This window comes from Marmota marmota, unplaced genomic scaffold (assembly GCF_001458135.2).
Source record: "Marmota marmota marmota unplaced genomic scaffold, marMar, whole genome shotgun sequence".
NCBI classification, from domain to species: domain Eukaryota; kingdom Metazoa; phylum Chordata; class Mammalia; order Rodentia; family Sciuridae; genus Marmota; species Marmota marmota.
The window spans coordinates 32313935-32336384 of NW_026000108.1; the positions used below are offsets into that span (position 1 = coordinate 32313935).

Below are 22450 nucleotides of genomic sequence, written 5' to 3' on the forward strand. Positions count from 1 at the left end.
TGTTTTACAGTTGCCATCCCCCAATAGTCTTTCTCTTCTGTTTTCCTTTTATTCCTCCCTGATGTTGATTCTATCGTATTATGTTTGGTGTAATTTGTTTTGAGTTGTGCTTTGAAATCACGTACTGAAGCTGGACTCTCTTAAGTACCACATTGTGGTGTTATGGTTTAGATATGAAGTGTCCCCCCAAGACTTATGTGTTGAAGGCTTGGTTCCCAATGCAACAATGTTCAGAGGTGGGGATTTGGGGAAAGTGATTGGATCCTGAGGGCTCTCACCTCACCAGTCAGTTAATCCACTGGGGGATTCTTACTTGATGGCATTATTGGGAGGTGGGAGAAACCGTAGGCTACGGGGCCTAGTTGGCAAGAGTAGGTTACTGGGGGAGGGCCCTGGAAAGCTATAACTTGTCCTGAGCGCCAACCCCCAACACACACACAGTCTCCTTCCTGCCTTTTCTCTGCTTTCCATTGCCAAAAACTGAGAGTTTTCCTCTGCCATGCCTTTCCGCCATGATGTTCTGCTTTGCCTAAGGCCCAAACCAATGAAGCCAATAGACCATCAACTGAAACCTCTGAAGCCGTGAGCCAAAATAAATCTTTCCTCCTTTAAGTCATTTCTTTCATATATTTGTCACAGTGGTGAAAACTGACTAACACGTGTGGTATAAAATGACTGGCCTAAGGTATGAAGAACGTGCCAGCCATGCTGCAGACTAGCCCAGCATGCCTCTTGGGACATCTTCAACATCTGTTTGCGGCTCAATTGTTTCTTCTACAGAAATGGGGGAGTAATATATGACCAATACTTGTGGGTGATGTATACCTCAGAAGGTAGATAAATATAAAATATCAACACTGGAATCATCACTTTAAAGCATGTCATCAATAGTTTTTGATGTTGTTGTTTTGTTTGTTTTTGTGAGACTGGGGGTTGAACCCAGAGGCACTCTACCACTGAGCCACTTCTCCAGTTTTGGGTTTTTTGTTTTTTTTTTTGTGGTGCAGAGGATTGAACCCACAGCCTGAAGCAAGCTAAGTAAGCTCTCTACCACTGAGCTACACTCCCAGCCCTTCCTCAGTCTTTAAAAAAGAATTTTTCTTTGAGATAGGGTCTCACTAAATTGCCAAGGCTGACCTTGATCTTGGAATTCTCCTGTCTCAGCGTCCCAATTTGCTGGAATTACAGGTACACCACCACACCCAGCTCATCAATATATTTTTATTGAAAATATGTATATTTTAAATTTACATAGAGAGGCAATAGTAGTTTTTAATAAAATTGTAAGTGAATATTATTGACTCTGACTTATAGCCCTCCTCTGTTTCCTAATATATATACGAAAAATGTCCTCAGTTTAATGCAAAATACAAGATGAGCAGGTGTTGGGCATTTCTATGACATGAATTCAAAGTTATCTTTTCTTGTTGTGTACTGTAAACTCTGTACAGAATTGGGAGAGTGTTTACATGAAAAAAAATTCTGCCTTGATTTTAAAAATATTCTAAATAAGAGTGCTGTTGCTTTTTGTTTTTTAATTTATGGTAAAACGTTTTAGAGATAGCAGATTTTTTTGTTCTTTTAATTAAGGTCTAGCATTATAGTTTTAGTTATTTTTACAACTTCATGTGACATAGAAAATTCTGCCAGATAAATATAATTCTATGAAAGATGAATACAATGAAATATTTAAGATGTTTTAAAAATATAAATGTCAATAAAAAGTGGGTTGAGGGAGCCATTGTTACTAAAAATATTAATATGTTCCTTAGATATAGACGAGAAAAAGGTGCCTCTTGGAAAAAGAATGTTTAAATTATGAAATTGAGAATAGAGTGTTTTCTTATTTTTTTTCTGCTTTGATAAGGGTTAGTATCTGGTAGGAACAGTATTGCATTTAAGTTTAAAAATTAAAAAAAATATTAGAGTGGTCCATTTAAATGCTGTGAATTGAATTCCTATAAAAGAATGCTTACAAACACAGAAACATTTGTGGAGAACGCCAGCTCTATGTTGGTTTCTTATATATTTTATCTCTTTTTTTCCCTTTCTTTTAAAGATTTTTTTCTTCTTCTTTTTTTATTTATATAAAACAACGGAATGCATTACAATTCTTATTACATATATAGAGCTCAATTTTTCATATCTCTGGTTGTATACATAGTATATGCACACCAATTCATGTCCTCATACATGTACTTTGGATAATAATGATCATCACATTCAACCATCATTAATTACCTCTTTTAAGCCAAATTGACACCTGTGAAATTGGTTTCATTAAACTTCAACATTAGAGTGGAGAAAACTGAGGTTAGTGGACTTGTCCAAAGTAAGACCCCTAGTGAATTTGGGCAGCTGGACTCCAGAGCCAGGGCTCTCACCCCCTCTGACAGCCTTCCTGTGTTCTATTAAGGATGTGGGTCATATGCACTGATAAGGCACACTCTCCAAGGTCAAATTGTGTAACCTCCAAGACATGCAGTTGCCCTCCATGACCATAGGGTCTGCATCTGTGGATTCAAACAAACAAAATCAAGAATATTTTTAAAATTACATCAATACTGAACATGAACAGACTTTCAACCATTTACATAGTATTTACATTGTGTTAGTTATTATAAGTAATCTACAGATGATTTAAAGTACTGTGGAGGGAGCTGGGCACAGTGATTCACACCTGTAATCTCAGCATCTTGGGAGGCTAAGACAGGAGGATTAAAAGTTTGAGGCCAGCTTTACTTCAAAAATTTTTGTCTCAAAAATAAAATAAAAAAGGTCTGGGGCTATTGCTCAGTGGTAGAGTGCCTATGGGCTCAATTCCTAATACCACTAAGCAAGCAAATAAAGTACACGTGACAGTTGTGTAGGTCATATGCAAACAGTATACCATTTTATGTAAGGTACAGAGCAACCTATGACTTTGGCATTTGAGAGGATCCTGGAACAATCCCCCATGGATACTAAGGGGTGACGATATTGTTAAAACAAAGCATAGGACAGTGTGTACTACATGCTACTGGCTTTTTTTTTTTTTTAAATTATCTGTGTTTTGAAGTTATCTTCTGGAAAGTCTTTCAGACTGCCTTCAGGGAATAGGCGTGTGGGCGCCTGTGGGACAGAGTGGCAGCAAGTTCTACATTTTACTGTAGGTCTTTTTGATTCCTTTTGATTTCTTAACACTGTCCATGAATATTATTTAAAAATTTAGTTTAAATGACACTAATAAGAACTAGTGAGAAAAGTAGTATATCCTAGGAATTCTGTATATGTGAAAACTTGGCTTTGGAGACATCATGTCTCCCTGTGTATCTTATACTGGAAAAATGGGAAATCAGCACCACCTAAGAGAGTGTACTGGTCCAAGACACGTGGGTGCTGGACCTGACTGGGCCACTGATCTGGATCACCAACACCAGGTCTCAGTTTTCTGAGGTATAAAATGGGAAGCAAGGATAAATTCCCTTCCAATTTGAAAAATCAACAATTCCAAATTAAGTTATAACAAAATATTTTTTAAAAAGATTAAATGCATAGTTAAAACAGCATCTTGGCTCTCGGGAACAAGAAGGGACATGCTCACTCTAACTCTTACATGTTGGGGACCACATGCTGGACTTTCAGTGAAAGATGCCAGGAATAGACAATTAATCTTTGACACAAAAGCAGAATATTCTGTCTGTGACAACCACAGTAGGGACATTTCTCAATATATTGATATGTAGTGATGTCAAAACTGTTTCCAAGAATTCTGTTACTGACCTATAGAAATCTATCAAACCCAAGTCCTTCATAATTTACTATATTATTGGATTACATGAATCATAATAGAAGTCAGCAAACTTCTTTAAAAAAAAAAGATTAAAAATGTTATGTTTATGGACTATGTGGTCTCCATTGTGACTATCAAACTCTGCTGTTGTAGCACAAATATAGCTTTAAATAATAGGTTCATGAATGGGCATGGCTGTATTCCAATAAAACTTTATTAAAAAACAAACAGGCATTCAGCCACCTTGGCCCATAGTTGTAACCTGCAGATTGAATTTAATTAAACTCTTGCCCTAAGTTTCTGTTTGCATGGTATCCTGAGATAAGTTCCTATTGTCTTATTCTTTTTTTAAAATATTTTTTAGTTGTAGTTGGACATAATCTTTATTTATTTTTACGTGGTGCTGAGGATCGAACCCAGTGCCTCGCAGATGCTAGGTGAGCACTCTACCGCTGAGCCACAACCCCAGCCCCTATTGCCTTATTCTTGAATGTGGAAATGCTTCCTTTCTACAACCCTTACTTTTGATTATTCCTTTATGAATAATCTGCTTTGCCACTACCTCACTCCAGCCTGTTACCCTGATGCCCCCACATTTTAGTTTTACAACTTGCCTTTCTGATTTCTCTTCACTCTGAATTTATATTTCCTGAAGACAAACAGTTATAGTTGTTCCTCTTACAGTCCTTTGTTTGTGTTGTTGTTTTTATATGATTTCAACATTATCCTCAAAGTCTTAGGCTCTAATATCTTTTGTATTTAGGGAATTGTGGACAGCCTTGTTTAACATCTTTAGGATTTGATTTGTTAACCTCTTACTAAATATAGCCCTCCCTTTTTAAGTGAAGCTCAATCACATTTAATAAGCCACTTTCCTTAAAGAGCAAATAGGGTCTGTAGGCAGAATTTGTCTTGGTAAATCTCTTGCAAAGATATATGTTGATCTCTGAACTTGGTGAAGAGATCCCCGCCTTAGCTAGGAGAATTAGCAGTAAGACTTACCTACCTTGTAATACCTGGCTTTGATTCTAGACAATTTCCTTGTCCATTCCCCTGAATCCCTTCCTCGTCTCTCCCCTCTCTTCTCTCCTAACATTTTCAAATTGTAAAACTTCACCTGCCTTGGACAAACTTGATACTGGCAAAGCTCTTTATTTATATGCATGAAGACTGATAGATTATTGAGATTTACTACATGCTTTAAATTCACTGTTTTTCCTATTCAGCATTTAGCTGTAGCCCCGGATAAAGGTGATTTGTGTGATCCATCTTGCTTTGTGTCTCACTTGACATTCTGCCTTTTTCATGACAGGTTGCTGAATGCTATAAAGCCAGGACTTGTTAAAAAGATCAATAGATTGCCTACCCCCATTGCAGGATTGGTGAGTATCCAGAATGGAGATTTATTTTCCAATATTCCTTTGCTCTAACCTTAGGGTCATGACAGTACCATTTATTACAGTTCTCTCCTGCAATATATATTCTACTTGAATGAGAGTGCATTGAATCCATTAAACTAAGAGTTCACTTAAAAATGAAAAATTCCAGTGATGTCTAAGTGGCATCTTAATCTTTGTTTGTAGTTTTCCCATGAGTGATAAAGTCCTTCAGTCTTAAAGAGGTAAATTTGTTTTGGGGTGAGAGGCTGATAATTGGATTGACCCCAGGGGAGGAATGTGATTTTAATTACATTTTCTCATTCCAGTGCTGCCCCCTGCATTCCCCTGCAGTGGAGGGGAGGGGAGAAAGAGACTTTCAAGAGAAACAGCATCTTCATAATAAATGGCTGTTTTCAATATCAGAAATCTACTTGGGATTAAATACCACCATTCTAAGTATTCATAGACCAATTATGTGTTGACAACTATTCTAAAGACATCACGGGGCACTAAAGTGATCCGTTGTCATCTGGAGAACTGTTGGAGCAGTGCCCTCACCCTTCTGAACCTTCCCATGTGACTGCTATAGAACTCATATGTTTACATGTGGTCCGAAGCAAGAGGGTTTTCTCAAGCATTATGATGTTTCATAATTCTTGGCAACTGATTTTAATTATTTGATTGATGTTGCCTCTTGATTAGAAAAAGGAAAAAGTTAGAAGGTTGGGAAGACAACCCAATTTTAATTCTGGAAGGAACTTGGTACACACATGCCCGCACATGTACACGTGTACATGCATACAAGTACACAAAGCAGAGGGTGTGTATGGCATGGTAATGATTCACTGACTGCCCCCCTTATGATTGCCTTCTGTGTGTGTGTGTGTGTGTGTGTGTTTGCAGAAAACAATGAGAAAAATGTCAAGAATTTAGGCAGGATCCTACATAGACCTTGCTGATTGTTTTATAGTTTCTTAGCCGTGTCACGATGACTAATTAAAATGAGATGTGACAAAAAACTATTGTGCTTGAAAACCGTGGGGGTTCTGATAGGAAGGCACATGGTATGAGCAAGTTTCTTCATTATAAAAATTGTGATTTCTATGGACGCATTTGATTTCTGATGTCAGTTGGTCGTGAGTTGGTGATTTATCATTAAAAACTGCTCTAATTTTATTTGTCAGATTTGTGTAGCCAAGTAAGTTAATACATAGATAGATGGTTACATAAGTCAATTTAGGAGGAATGAATTTGAATAATTTTGTAATGTAAATAACATGAATATTATAGACATTCACATTAGAATGTACACACACTTATTAGTTTAGAACTTTTTATTAAATCCATCTCTTTCAAATGTTGAAGCCTGGTCTTCATGATTCTGACAAATTCCTGTTTGGCTCCAAGCTTGGCAGTCCCTGACCTTGGCACGTGGGTGTTTAATATTACAGGAGCACAACTTGCAGCTTAAAGTCAAAAGCGGCCCCGGGGGGGAATCCTTATGAACAGAAGCAGGTAGTTCTGCATCCAGTAGCTGAGAGGGAAAGGATTTTGAAAGCTTAACTTAAAATGTGAGTCACAAATGATTTTAGTAAAATTAAGGGTTTGCGATGTGTGTAATTTATCATTGTATTATTACTTTTTTTCTTTTTTAATAGACCTTTTTTGTTTTAATATGTGATACATGAGAATTGAATCCAGTGCCTCACACATGCTAGGAAGTCCTTTACCACTGAGTCATGATCTCAGCCCGGTATTGTTTCTTATCATAGATCACATACTGTCCTTTTCATGTTGTTTTTGAAGCAGTCAGGCAATCTGATGCAAGCCAGCAAGGGGGCCTCTGTTGCTTTCTTCCCATTTCCATATTTGACCCAAGTCAGCGTTTCCCACCAAGTGCTCTCGGCTGAACTCTAGACCTGGAGATCTGTCTATTGGACAGCTCCATCTGAATGTCCCTCAGGCCCTTTGGACAGCATATTCAGACGAGACTCAAATGACCACTCCCACCCAATGTCTGCAGGCATCTAGACATGCAATCAACTCGACTCTGTCTACTTGTCTGCATTTCCTTGGCCACTGTCCTATAGCAGACGGTCCTCATCTTTTTTTTTTCTTTTTCTTTTTGCTGTACTAGGGATTGAATCCAGGTCCTTGCACATACTAGGCAAGCACTCTCCCCCTGAGACACATTGCCAGCCCTGTCTCATCTCCTGCCTGGACTGCTCCAGTTGACTCGTTGTTCCTCAAACGCTACTCACTCCCATGTATGATGCCTTTTTACATGACAGTCCTTTTGCATGTGATCCTGTCCTCCTCCTCTTCTTGACCAAATCCTATTCATTTATCAAGCTCCTACACAAACCACCTCTGAAACCTTGAGTATTTGTGGACTGTTATGATCTTTCATTATAGAGTACAGATAGCATCCCCTGAAATACGAGAAAATGAGTTAATCCATGAAAGAGATGAAAGCCAGCTGTGTTTAAATCAACTTTGGAGAGTAATATTTTGAATAACTGTTAATAATTGGAAATTAAAAGTCAGCAAATGGTTTAATTCATGTTAAGACACTGTGGCTATAAGTAGTTAATGGGCCATGATCAACTTGCCAATACCTATCATGGGCCCAAATGACATATGGTGTCCAAGTGACACACTAAGAAATCATAATTTGGAAGAAATGATCTGATAGTTCCAAATCCAGGGACAAACTGCAAAACAGCTGGCCCTATTCTTTAACACTGTCAGTGTCAATAAAGGTAGCTCCCCATCCCAAAGGCGGGAAAACTGTTGAAGACTAAAGGTAACCAAGGATAGTCAAAGACAAGGTTGATCCTTGTTTGAGAAAAAGCAACTACGATAGACATTATTGGGACAATTGAGGAATTTGAATACTAGTTGAATATTTGATGACAGTACTCTCTCAGTGTCTTGCATGTGATCCTACCCTTGTGTATATAGAGGGTATTCTTGATATTACAAGGTACCCAAATTGAATTATTTAGAGATGAAATGTAAATAATGACATTGGACCATGTGTATGTGTTTAGAATTTCAGCAAAAATGTCTGTCTATAATATATAATTTTATGTAAACATGGAGACAGAGATGGAAGGAAGGAAACGTGGTAAAATGTTAGATTTCAGTGAGGGACATACATGTGTCATGGTACTATTCTTGCAACACTTTTGGTAAATTGGAAATTTTTCAATATAAAAAAATTGGAGATTCAAAGGCATTAATTCTCTTTTTGGAGGCCAGGAACTGCAAATATAAGTGGTAGTTTGCAGATTCAGGTTAGTAGAGATGCAGTCCTTTGTGTGATGTATTTTCTTCTTTCTGATCCTTATGACAGGCAGGGAAGGGCAGACAGAGAACACTTCAAATGCATCTAAAGACTTGGAGGTTGGTTTGTACTTTGTCAGAGGTTCGACGGGCCACTGACCATCTATTGATCAAGAAGTTCTCATCATCAGATCTGAGAAGTGAAGCAGGAAGGTTTGATGTGCCTGGAGCCCACGCTTGTGTGCCTTAATGGCCTGGTGTTGAGAGGCCAATCCATTAAGATGGCTCAGCTGCTTGACTTGAAGATAAATAGAAAAGTGTGTTTGCACATAGCAATCCCAAATTATAAACACCTGTAGATTTACAAAAGCATGAATAGGTGTATTTTAGCCCCTGTGGTTACAAAGAATTCAGGGGTGAAGGTGTTAAAACAAAGTAGTTGAAAATCATTTCCTGGCCAGAATGCAAAGACCCTGAATCGGGGTCTGTGTTTCCTCTGTAACGACTGCTGACATCTGAAGCCGAGTGGTGAGTGCCTACAGATGCTGCATTCTTTTTTAGGTGTGAGTGATCCTGCTAGCTGTTGCCAGAGAGAAAGACCTCAAATTTAGGTCTTGGCATAGTAAGGACTTTTTAAAAAGCTGCCCTTCTGCCGGCCAACTTGTCAGCATTGCACAATCGAGTTACATCCTGAAACTCCACGAAATGCTCATTACAGATCATGCTACGTGTTGTTTAATCCCAATTCCTTGCTGACCACAGGAGTTTGGGGATTCAGCTTTTTCTTGCTGGGATTTTGATTCTGACAACCATTCACATGCAGGCAGGTGCAGTGCAATTGGAAATAGATGATATTTGGGGATTCTGCCCTCGAGTGCAGAACCTTTTGAGAGCTGTCATGAAATATTTGATTGATCTTACCCGTGAATCCATGAGGATGAACGTGATCCGAGAAAAAGAGAATTTTTCAGATGGAAGGCCACCTTAGATGTATTTATTTTATAAACGAAGACGTGCGAGTCCTTTAGGGAAGAGTTATTTGCCCAAGATGAGACAAATAGTAAAAGCTGAGGTGAATCGCATACCAAGGCTGCCCTCTCCTTGGTTGTTACATATCCAGGTGTTCCCAGAGGAAGACGGAACATATGTTAATACCAGGTTAATTTACCTTTTGTGAGAAGGAGGGGAACGCAAAGCCTAAAGACTACTTAATAAGTTGCTCTTTCTATCTGTCTCTCCTCTCTCTTTTGGCCAATACTCTCAAAGTATCTTTCTGTGAAATGCCATGCTTCACGAAATGCCCTTAACCTGATGAATGGTGGAAATTTGACTCACTGAAGTTCAACAGAGCAGGAATGTGACTGGTTTCTGAATTAGCCTACCATCTAGTAACCTTAACTCACCCAGAAATGGATTTTTGTGGAAAAAAAGATGTATTTTTCTTTCATCAAAGATAACCTTTCATAGACAGTTAGATCTGAGCTCCCTGAAATGGATCAAAATGTAAATTTCCATAAATTCTGTGGACTTTCGGAAGCTTTCAGAAGGTATCTGCTTTATTGGGTGAAAAGGAGGGCAGAGCAGTTGACGTTTCATTGATTGAGGGAGGGAGGAGTGGAAATAGTACAGGGCTGTCGAGATTTCTACATTATGAGAGGATTAAAAATATCGATTTGGACAAAAGGTAGACACACAAAACTGTCGAAAGCTGGGTAACTGGAGGGCAGAGCCTTTATGTGAGTCTCATCTTTTTAGGAAGAGAACAGGCAGTTCCTTTGGGTTCTGTCCTCTGCCTCTGTCTCTCTTCCAGTCAAAATTATTATTTTAGGCCACAAGGGAGGCAAAACAGGTGATGAGAGAGGCCATAGGTTTTGCTACAATAGTGATACCCATCAAATATTAAATGCCTAATATGTGCCAGATACAAGGCTAAACTGTCCTTCTTAATCTTTGCAGTAGCTGCAGAATGTTGTCATTGCCATACTCTCAGGATGTCCTTTCATAAGCAGACCTTAGATTTTTTTTTTTTTTTTTTTTTTTTTGGTACTGGGGATTGAATCCAAGGGTGCTTAAGCACTGAGCCACATCCCCATCCCTCTTTGTTTTTTATTTTGAGACAGGGTCTCGTTAAGTTATTTAGGGCCTCACTAAACTACTGAGGCTAGCTTTAAACTTGCAATCCTCCTGCCTCAGCCTCCCAAGCCACTGGGATGACAGGCGTCTAAGTGCCACTGCACCTGGCCCTTGGGTGGTTTTAGAAGACTACCCTTTTAATTTCATATCTTTTAACTTAATCAAATTGAGGCCTGGGCCTACTTTAAAAGGCCTGAAATGTAATATTTCTGCTATCACCCTATGACATCATACTCCATGTGGCTACACCTCAAGCATTGCAGTCAATGAAACACCAGTCTAACAACCAATAATGATAAGAAAGCATTAAAAATCTTTGCTGAGATTTTTCTTAGAAATCATAATAATTTCACTTATAACTTTAGCAAAATTTCCTAAAATGCCCTCCCCTGTCTCTTTTCCTCTTTCTATTCACACAGTACAAACACAGTCTCTCATGAGCATGCACAGCAAACTTGCCAGCCCCTGCAAACCTCTCCTTGTTTGCAGCAACACCACATCTCCCAGACTCACACTGTGCCAACTCTTACCTTTCTTGCATCTTATCTTTTTCTTTCCTATTACTGTCGGTCTCTTGCTGCGTTAGTCGGTTCAGCTAGACTAGCTCTTCTTGTCCACGATTTTTGTTCTGGACAACACAGCTGCAGGGACAGGCGGACACAGAATCTCAGTCAGGAGCCGGGGAGAAAGAAAGGCTCAGAACACCATAATTAGGCAGCCCTAGAGGTTGCTGGACTCTTCTTCGTGTGATAAGTAAGAACTAGTAGCTGGTGAGATTCTTTGTGAAGGAAGCACATTTCACTGAAGGAAATGAATAGATCTTGAGAAGCATCTCAGCCAAAACTGAATTTAATGACACACTTTCCTTTACCCTCTTTGCTGGACACAGTGTGAGAGACCTCAGCTGTGTTCCCACACCGCACTTACAAGGTGTGTTGAATTCGCTGCTCTCAAGTTTGCTGCCAAGGCCAAGCGGATATAGAAATGGCAGTAGGTTTAGATATAAAGGAGTACAGGATGTAGGGAAAAAAAAAAAACCACAGGGGGTCTTTGGTACATTCAACCCCAAGTTCAGCTGAATGGGGGAATATGAACCTAGGGAAGGAAAATGGGCGATGAGAGAGGCCAGAGGTGTAGCTACATAGTGATACCCAAATCTCCACCAGGAAGGAGCCTCCTCAGCTCACTCATGTGCATGTTCCTCACAGGCTGTTGACCGAAGCCATCTTCAGATCTTTGTCATGTTGGCCTTTGCAGAGAGCAGCTTACATATTACAGTTAGCTTCATCAACTTGAGTGAGCAAGAAGAACCAGAGAGAGAGAGAGAGAGAGAACAAACAAGATGGAAGTCACAGTCCTTTATAACTTAACCTCTGAAGTGACTTTTCTCACTTCTATCTACTCCCCTAATTAAAAGCAAGTCACTATGTCCAGCCCACCCTCAAGGGGAGGAGATTACTTGAGAACCTGAGCACCAGGAACAAGGGGTCCCTGGGAGCTGTCAAAAGCTGCTGTCACAGGGATTGAAATGATTTACACATGGCCCCTGGCTTATGTTGGTTCCATTTGCAATTATATGACTTTTCTATGGTATGAAAGCAATACTCAGTCAGTGAAAACTGTACTTTGAATTTTGAATATCTTTTTAGGCTAGTGATAGACAGTAAGCCGCAGCCATGCAACCTTGACAGCAAGCAACAGTCACTGTGGGGGGGCTGAGCCATCATATTCCATAGGTTGGGTGGATTCAGTGCAGTTCTGACTTAATATTTTCAATTTACAATGGGTTTATTGGGATATAACCCCAGCATAAGTCCAGGAGCATCTGTATTTAGCTACTGGGAAACCTGGTCCTGGGCTTCTCTTTCTCTTGAAAATGTGTCCCTGTGGTTATCGCACTTCAAAGATAGCACCGTTTTCCTTGGACCATCTCTCTCTATGACATCCATTTTCTGTTTCCTAATTTTCTTTTGCACATAACACCAAACACAGATAGTTGGCTCTCTCTCGCCTTACAAATCAAGACCTGATTCTTCCTCTTAGGGAATTTCCTTCCAGGAGACAGATATACAGATAAGGCCTAATGTTAGGTAGACTGAATGTTAGTAAAATATTCATATGCAAGGAAAAATGAGGAAGAAATTTTGATTTGAGGTCAAGAACTTTGGGAGAGGTGGGGTTTGAACTGTGAATCCTGAAGAGCACTGGAGTTGGGGGAAGGACTTATTTGCTTGGAATGAGAAAGTCTGAACCAGAAGAACCTGGATCCTGTGTGGGAGTGACTAGTATTGCTATGACTGCAGCTGGAGCCCAGGGGTCCCGAGAGAAGTCCTTGCTTTGGAAAGTGGACCAGGAATAGTACCTTGAGACCAGAAAGGCCATCTGGAGGAGTTTGGTCTCCTTGGTATGCAGGATGAGGCCACTGAGAGCAAGGGAATCTGTGTTCCAGGTGACTTGGCAGCTCTGTGAAAAGCCAGAGGAGACCACAATAAAAGTCAATTAGGAGGCAAGTAATTCAAATGACAGATGACGAGCACCTAAACTGGGTGGAAGCCATGGGAGTGGAGATAAGGAGACAGGACTTGTCTGTCCCTGAATGTAATATGCCATCAATTAGAAGACATACCGTTTTTAAAAGTCAAACTGATTTTAAAAACCTGCCAATTCAGTTATGACACTGTGCTTTCTGGCGATGGAAAGATGCAACTTTATTTCAGAGGTTAAAAAAAAAAAACTTACTTGATGAAATGCAAGAAATAATTTTAGAAGATGACATCTACATTTTGGACTTGAGCAACTTGGAGTGTACCGATGCCACGAATAGGAATCATGGGAGCAGGGAAATGAGAAGTGAGTTCCAAGAGAAAAGATGAATTCTTGTTTGGACATATTGAGTTGGCTGTCTCTAAGAGATATTCCTGTGCAGATGTCTGGCAAACAATTAGAAATGTTGGTTTGGAACTCAGGAAAAAAAGTTGTAAAAAATTGGACTGGGTTAATGAATGAACAACCTTTGATGTTAAATCTGTATGCTTAAGTGTATATGAAGACAAATTACTTTATTACAATCACAAGCTTTGAAGTTATTTTCCACCCTAAATCCTAGTCTTATCTTTGGAGGGTGTGATTCACATTGGCAAGGACTGGTGGAAGGAGGAAAGGTAACCAAAGGAATTTGGAACCACAGGAAAAATCATTAGCAATTGCTAATCACTTTGAAAATCACAACAGATGGCAACTTAGCAAGATCTTCATGTAGATAACAACCCTTAGGATATAATATCCACCCAATCTTGTGTCCTTCAATTTTTTGATCTTTATTTTTTATTTTTAGCACAAGGGATTGAACCCAGGGGCACTTAACCACTCAGCCACATCCCCAGCCCTTTTTTTATATTGAATTTAGAGACAGATTCTCACTTAGGGGCTGGCTAAGTTGCTGAGGCTGGATTTTATCTCGTGATCCTCCTGCCTCAGCCTCCTGAGTTGCTGGGATTGCAGGTATGTGCCACCATGCCTGGCTGATTTTTAGGACTAGGTGAGTAGGTGGCTTAAACAACAGAAATTTACTTCCTCACAATTCTGGAAGTCCAAGTGGGGGGTAGGACTATTTTCTTTTGAGACCTCTCCTTGTCTCATAGATGGCTACTTCTCCCTGCGTCATCCATTACATGGTCTTCCTTCTGTCTATATCTGTGTCCTCTTTTTTATAAGGACACTGTCACAGTCTGGATTGTGGTTCACCCAGAGGACCTCATATAACTTAATTACCTCTGTAAAGTCAAATGCAGTCATATTCTAAGTTCTAGGGTGTTTTCAACATACGAATTTGGAGAGACTGGAGGAGGGTTAGACAATGTAGCCCCTAACCATGGGTGAGCCAGCCAAGCACTTAAATTCTTAGTCACACGTGTTATGAATGACTGGAACTGCTAGCTGAAGCCTAATAGCCTCTTCATACGCCACAAATTGTTTTTCCAAGCTTGTTTCCACAATTATTCTGTGTCTCAGCAAAGGTGGAAGGTTATATATAGCAGTGCTATAAATCTCCCCCCCCCCCAACCTTAGATTTTTTTTTCCTTCCTGTCTCTGAAAAATTTTCGTTTTTCAAAAATCTCATTCTTTGAAAAAAGAAACCACTTGTTCTCCCTTATCTTTTGTGGAACAGTACTCGGCAGAGTTTGTGAAATGACATCAGTTCCTCACTTTTTTTTCACTTAGAAATAAGACCTTCAGTTGGGAGATGTGAGGAAAAACTCCATTATAGCAGCGCATACCTTTCTCCCAAGTCTTACTTCTCGTTTATGTAGTTGTAGTCTAAAGAAGAAACTTCTGTAGAACTAGTTCTCAGCATGTACTTCAAACTTGGGTCTGAAGGGGTTCTTTAGTTTGACAACAGGAACACATTTTATCAAATACTTAAAGTTATTGTACAAAAAGGAGACCATTCGAGGCTGAAACAACACTTGGTTTGAAATGCACCTTCTTCTGAGATTGTTTTTGTAGGAAGTTTGTCTTGGCAAGTAGTTCAAAAGAATTGCTAGACACCTATCTTGTAATTAGCCAGCTTCCTGCTATAGTCTTGGGTCTACCCTCATCTCAAAATGGTCATAAAAATGAGTTTCTCTGTCTCTCATTCTCTCCACCGTATAAAATTCTTAATCACTGAGTAAAAAGTTTGATACTTAATATTTTCTAAATATTTAATATATTCTAAAATTCCACTTTACTCAGTTTAAAGTTTCATTGGACTTAAAACAGAAGTATTTTTTCAAACAGGATGATTGATATGATTTTATGAGGCTGTTCTTTACCTCAGTGGTCTTCCTCATAAAAACCCATAACCCTGGTCTAACCATCAGAGGAATACCAGACAAAGCCCAGAAAAGAACTGTTCTATAAAATACCTGACCGGGCTGGTCAAAACTATCAGGGTCATGAAAATAAAGCTAGTCTCCGAGACCAAGAAAGTCAAGGAGAAGAAGCTGAGGAGACATTGTGACTATGGAACCTAGTATCTTGGGTGAAATCCTGGAACACAAAAAGAACAACAACAAAAAAATGAATGGAACCCAATAAATCATGAATTTCGGTTAATAGTACTCTGCCAATATTTGTTCATTAATTATTATAAAATGTATCATAGAAATTAAGATGCAGTGGTAAGTTCTACTGGAACCCTCTGCCCTATTTTTGCAATTTTCCATAAATCTGAAAAGGATTCCAAAATTTAAAAAAATAGTACTTTAAAAATAGAATAAATTTCAATAAAAACAAAAGAGAACATAATGAAAGGAAATGATGAAAAGGGCAAGGAAACAGAAGTTATTAATAAATATTAAATGTCAGCCTACCCACTTGATGTATTGGTATCAATAAATGGCAGGATACCAGTGAGTCAGTTGGCGTATCAATCTAATAAACTTTTATAAATGATGAATTAGTTGTAAACACTGTGTTTTATAGCACCAGAAAATTCCAAACAGTAAATCCACACACGATGTTTCTGCGCACATATTTCAGGATCCTGTTTTTAGAGCCTGCACAAAGAAATATTTCACATCCTTTAGGGAGGTGTAATAAAAAACAACAGGTGGAAGATGGGTTTTGCAGTAGCACGAACAGCCATAACCATAAATACTAGTATCTCAGAATTATACCAGCGGAGACTGTAAACACATTAATCACCCAACAGTGCCCAAATTCCATTCTCAGATGTCATCTCAATTTCAGGCACAAAGATTAAATGCTTCCATTTAAATTCAAAACACTGAATAGATATGATGATTCTTTATTTTCACAGGGATTCGTGGAGTTTGATAGTTTCCCCATCTATCAAGTGGGGTCGATAAATCTCAGCATTGTGGGATTAAATGAGATGATATGCAGAATAGAGTGGGTGGTACATGGAATGCTTCCCGTACATTGTAGCTGTGCTTATTATTTATTACCCTCCTGTTTATTATCATGGCCTTAGAATTTCAGAATGAGAAGCCATTCAGAGATTTATTTTAGAAACAACATAATTTTATCAACGAGGAACCTGAGAATCACAAGGCAGTGACTTTCCCAGGGTCATGCAGCTACTTTGTTCCAGAATCAGAACTTGAAGCTTTGTCCCACCGGTGCCACAGGGGTGTCTAGTCCAGATCCAGATTGACTGACTGTGTTGCTAGCCTACTGTGTGCTGGCAGTTACCACCAAGCTGTCCTGTAGAATTATATCAGGCATCAATCAGCTCTTGGGAGGCTCATTCCCTTTCCTCAAAGGGAGCAGAATTCTCCGCCTCCCTTCCCAATAGGTGTGGCAATCAGCCCTCTCCAGTGAGTTGCCTTCCACTGCAGCAGCTGCAGCTGCTCCCGACAGAGCTGGGGCTTGCAGTGTCAGGGACTGCTCTAGGAGAGGGGATGTAAGGGATCGGGGCTGCTGTACTGGGGCGAGGATGCCCTTCCCACGCTGGGCAGGCTGGGGCTCCCTGCAGACCTGAGGTGAGTAAAATCCATTATGGAAAAATCGTACATGTGTATGGGTGTTCACAAGAGAAGGAAGGAAGCTATTTAGATTTTAACACTTAGTTTTTTAAAAGTTACTTTTTAATGTGCTTATGGTTTGGCTAAAATAATACCACAATTACTTTCCTAAGAATTGAATTCACCTTCTCCCCTGATATTTTTACCACCTGTTGCTTTTAAATAGGCTTTTTTCTTTCTTCTTCTTCTTTTTCTCTTCTTCTTCTTCTTCTTTTTTGCGAAGGAAAGCATGGTGTTTTTTTCCAGAGGTGTGTTGGGAGACACACAGATATATTAGTGTGATCAAAATAAAAAGGTTTTAAGGAACTTTGCGAATTACAAGTAACTTGCTGCATTTTAAAGATTGATCCCAGCAGAACAATGCTCTGGGAGCACATGGTGTTCGTGGGGAAATGTGAACTTGTTATAAACTGTGTTATTAAAATCTCCTTGTCTTGAAATGAGGAGGGAAAGAGGTGAGGAGGAAATTGGAGCAGGAGGAAGAGGCAGCGGCTCTGGGTTCAAGGCCCAGCGCCCAGCCTAGCCCACCGACCCCTATCCTTCAAGTCACTGTTGACTGCAGCTGGGGAAGGAATGGAGGTTACTTCTGGGCAATTCTCAATAAAATCCCGTCAGACCTGTCTGAATGCTAGACACTCCGTGGCCCCAGTTATCTAGGGGAAGGAAATTTTCCTTCACCAAATTTATGAGGCTGGGCCGAAGCAGAGCCTCACAGATCCCCATGGCAAAATGATTCATCTTCGTAGAGTCAGAAAAATCTATTTTTATCACCTTTATTCAGCAAACTCTTCATTTTCATTCTCTCACTGAACTGCTGCTGTTTCCTTCGTGGTGCTGAATAAACCAAATATCTGGAGTCTGGAACTTCCCTCTGGGTCCTTCCCTGGGCAGCTGATTCAGCGCCCCTGGGAGAAGGGGATTGTTCTGCACTGCCTGGGTGGGTGCCTGTCGCATGAAAGGCAAAGAAAACACTGTCCCCCCACTCACCCCGGCTCCAGCTGAGTCTGACTCAGGAATTCCGCCCCCAGGCACCCAGGGCTCTGCTGCCTGCCTTCTCTGAAGGGGCTCTGAGGGCCACTGGGGACTGTACCCAGCCTTTCCTTGCCCTCCTTAGGGCTTGCCCTTCCCACTGGTAGCATCCTCCTTAATCTAACATCGGAGCAGAAAGGACCTCCTGACACCATTTTAGTCATTTCCCAGTTTTGTTCAAGACCTCTAACCATGGCCGCCCCTTATTCCCAGCTGCTCTTGCTAGAGTGCCAAGTCATGCTAGGAGGGGTGGGGATTGTTTCTATAAAGATGTTTAAAAGATGAGGATGTGGCGGAAGAACCCACTCTTGTTTCCTTGTCTGGCAGACTCGGCATTCTTATTCTTTGGGTGATATGACAAATGGTAACTAGAAAGGTAGAAGGAACACTGACTACCTAGGAAGTGTTCATGCCCCCTGGGGACATTTTTAGAACCAGGTATACAGTAAAGAATATTTACTAAAGAAGTGTCCAGGATACAATTCCTAATGGCCTTCAGCCTTCTGTAGAGCTGTTCTTCAAGAGGCAGTGTTGCATAATGGTTAGGGCCTGACATTATAGAGTCAGTGGCCTAAGTTCAAGTCTTGCATTTGCAACATCTTTTTAAAAAAAATTTTTTTTTAGTTGTAGATGGATACCTTTATTTTATATATTTATTTTTATGTGGTGCTGAGAGTCAAATCCAGTCAGTACCTCACATGTACAAGGCAAGTACTCCACCACTGAGCTACAACCCCAGCCCCTCATTTGCAGTTGTAAGATTATTGGCAGGTTAATTTGATCATTTGAGACCTTTGTTTCCTTATCCATAAAATGGACATAATATAGTAACTACCTTATGTAGTTTGCCTGAAGAGCAAGTTAGCTAATATAGGTAAAGAACTTAGAATTTTTCCTATCATGTAGTTCAAAGATATGAAGAAAAGCAGCAACAGGAAAAAAAGAAAGAAAGAAAGAGGAGGAGGAGGAGAAAAAGGAGAAAGAGTGTTGGTTACTGGAATTTCTTTAGGACCCTTTGAACTCTTGAGTTCAATGATTATCTCAAACCATTATTTCAGTGAATTATAGACCTTCCTTTGTCCAGTGAAAAGAATGACTTGAGAATGAAGAATAAAATGGAAGGGAGAGATTACTTGTGATCTCTCAAGTAGGTGTGGAGCTCCTACTCCAGGCCAGGTACCAGACCAGACATCAGGTAGGCAGGTTGCAAGAAACATCCTTGTTCCTGACTCTGATGGGTGCTACAGTGTGGGCTCTGCAAGTGCCGGGTGCTAGAAGCTAAATGGCTTGATAGGCACAGTGGCTGTGTCCCTTTCCCCCTTTCTTCTAAAGGATTGTTGAGTAGACCTAGAGAGACAGGCTTTCAAACTTAGCAGCCAGCAGAAATCCAGGTGTGGGGGAGCCAGGTGAGTGCAAGGCCTCCAAAGCCCACCTCAAGGGAATCTAAAGGCTGAGAAAGATGTGCAGCCTGGGCGTGGGCCTCAGCCATGAAATGAGGGGGATCCACAGCTGCATTGTGTGTAATCAAAAGTAAGCTGAAAAGTAAAAGTGTCAAACACGTGGGGACAAAGCAGTTGTTACGATGATCTAAAGTAGAGACATAGCTTGTGAGACTCCAAGTCCCAAAGTCCAGTTCGGAGAGTGTGGATTGAGGAAAGCTGGATTCCTTTGGGGTCCTGCTGTCATTCCAGCTCCTGGTACTGTCATGGCAAGTGAGCATGTGGTTAGACCCTTCCAGGCCTGGGGCCTCGAAGCTCTTGTATCTGTCTCTCTGGTTTTGCTGGTCTGAAGAGCATTCTGATATTTTGATCTGGAGAATCCTCTTATGACTTTGGAGATCTTCTGCTGTGATGTGTACCTGCCCTTGACGCCATTCACTCACCTTTGCCAGATGGGATTCTGAGTGGTAGTTTTCTCCCTGGATGTCCTATAGCCCAGACCTGGTAAGTCCCCAATGTGAATGACAGAATGGAATAATTCATTTCTTATTCTGCTTTCATCCCAGTGGCTGGACTAGTTCCTGGGGTCTCTGTTTTCTGTAAGCAGTCATTTCTTCCACAGCAGCCATCTGCGGAGAGATGGAGCTTACGAAATGACTGGGGCATGTTTTACATGGCTGGATTCAGTTCCTTCTGTTTGATTCCCATGTAAGTTTTGGCAGTCAATTCCACAAGCATTTCTGTGGGAGGTGCTGGAGAATGACTCTGGTAAACAGCCTCTTGGCTCTTGTTGGCTATGTCCCTGCAAATGCCACAAAGGATACAACTTGAAAAGTTGCTGTGGTCTCCCTGCCCCTCCTAGGGCTGACCCCAGGGCTGACCTCTGAAAACCTGACCTCACCATACTTGTGGGATGAGCAGTGGCCTGGACTCGGCCTGTGTTCACTGGCCTCATCTCGGCTCTTCGGGCCAGAGCAGAGCTCTGACAGCATCCAGTTGACTCTGGTTACATGTCCTGGGATTCTCACCCTGGCCCTGGTTCTGCTGGAGTCACTTTTTTGATAGGATCTTATTTCATCTTCCTCATTCTGTTTAAATTTTTTATTCCCAGAATAACTAACCAGCTTAAAAGTTCCCAACTTACTGATTTTTATCCACATTGCAACTGCTACATTTTTGCATTTAGAGATATGGGAAAGCTTAGGAAATTCTTGGACCTGTGATGTGTACTTACATATATGAGAAGGTCCTAATGGCAGAAGGTTTATGCCCCCAAATTATTCAATGAAGGTAATGAAGGATTGAAAAATCTCTATCTATCTCTATGTAAACATATATATGTATATATGTGTGTGTATATATACATACATTTATATATATATATATGTATTTGTATAAATTTAGTAAAAAATTTTAGGAAGAAAAATACCTAGGAGAAAAATTGGAAAGGGAGGGAAGAAGGGAAGGAAGGGAAGAAGGAAGGAGAGAGGAGAGAGAGATGGTGTGACTTCTACCTAGGCATCCTTTGTGTTTCCTCCCATTATTTTCAGCCTTAAATAGCTTATGCTGTCTTTTTCCTAAAGTTGACCTATTTTCCTCCATCTTCTCCTTTCCCTTAAAACAAATATATTTAGGATTTATTCCACATTGATTGCTCTCCCCGACCCCCGGAAATCTCACCATGATAGTAGCTTCCGTTCTGATACACTTACTGTGAGGGAAACTGATGCACGGATTTCTTTAGTCAGAGACCATCTTCTATCAGTACTGGCATTAACCATAAGAGAGAAAAACATGCTATGTTGATGGTATTTATGTGAAGGAACTCCAACATATTGAAAATAAGAGCTAAAGATGTTATAAAGTCGCCCTCAACATTTTTCCTAAAGAATTACCTGTTTTGATGCAGACAAAATTGATGGCTACATGTAATGGCCAAGGGATCCGTTGACTTTCAAGAAATAATTGGCTAGCCTTTGCTGTCATCAACATGCTTCTTGGTGATTAATATGCTGGTTTGTTGAAAGCTAATTACGTAAAATGTATAATTCATGGGGAGGAAAATAACACATGGAGTTATGTCTAAGAGATGCCAGTGTTGATTCTATTGGTGAATCAGGCACTTTCTTATCCAGTGAAGAATATTTGTCATTAAGACAACTAGTGTCCTTTGGGAAACTGAATGACTAAAGGTATTAAGTTCTTATTATAAACATACATATCTGTCATATCTTATTAGGAATATGTTGAACTATTTTTGTAGATTTTAAATATGAAAACATAAAATATATATATTGAGTGTGTTAGGTAAGATAAGTATTTTGTGCTAGAACTTGTATTTAAGAAAGTTGGATTTTTCATGAAATTTACTTGGACAGGACTATAGGCCAGGTTAAATACATATGACAACTAAACTGTGACTCTTATTCTACTATTTAATCATCCCAAATTGAAGCTTTCTCTTCTTCCTTGAGCGCAGGAATGAGGCTAGCACACCATCCATTAGACTGAAACAGATCCGCTGCTCATTCCGCCTGTCTTAGAGCATGATCAATTGGACAGCATATGAAGGGATGTTGTCACCATCTTAATTCTTCCTTCCAGATCATCAGGCTTCTGAGCCCTACAGCAGCACTACACTCCAGGGTCCTGACATCTTAGCTGGGTGTCCATGAAGAAACAAAGGCATCTCTGTGTTGTGCTTTTATAGACAGCATGTGGTCTGTATTTATTTTGTGATAGGTTTTTATCACTTGGTAGAAAGATGTTACTCAATCTGAAGCGATGATGATCAAAATGATCATTCACCCCATTGTTTCATGGATGCTAGATTTTTAGGGTTTTTTGGGGGGTGGGGGGGGAGTGGGAATGGGTTACAGA

The 22450-nt window shown here is 40.2% G+C and overlaps 1 protein-coding gene across 11 annotated transcripts in view; it reads left to right on the forward strand.

The window, feature by feature from the left end:
- Limch1 (LIM and calponin homology domains 1) overlaps positions 1-22450 on the forward strand; it is a 218358-nt gene that overhangs the window by 51215 nt on the left and 144693 nt on the right. For all 11 annotated transcript variants that reach the window (XM_048784399.1, XM_015482070.2, XM_015482065.2 and 8 more), the window contains one exon: positions 5085-5154. The gene's annotated coding sequence lies outside the window, so the exon portion shown is untranslated. The remainder of the gene's footprint in view (positions 1-5084; positions 5155-22450) is intronic.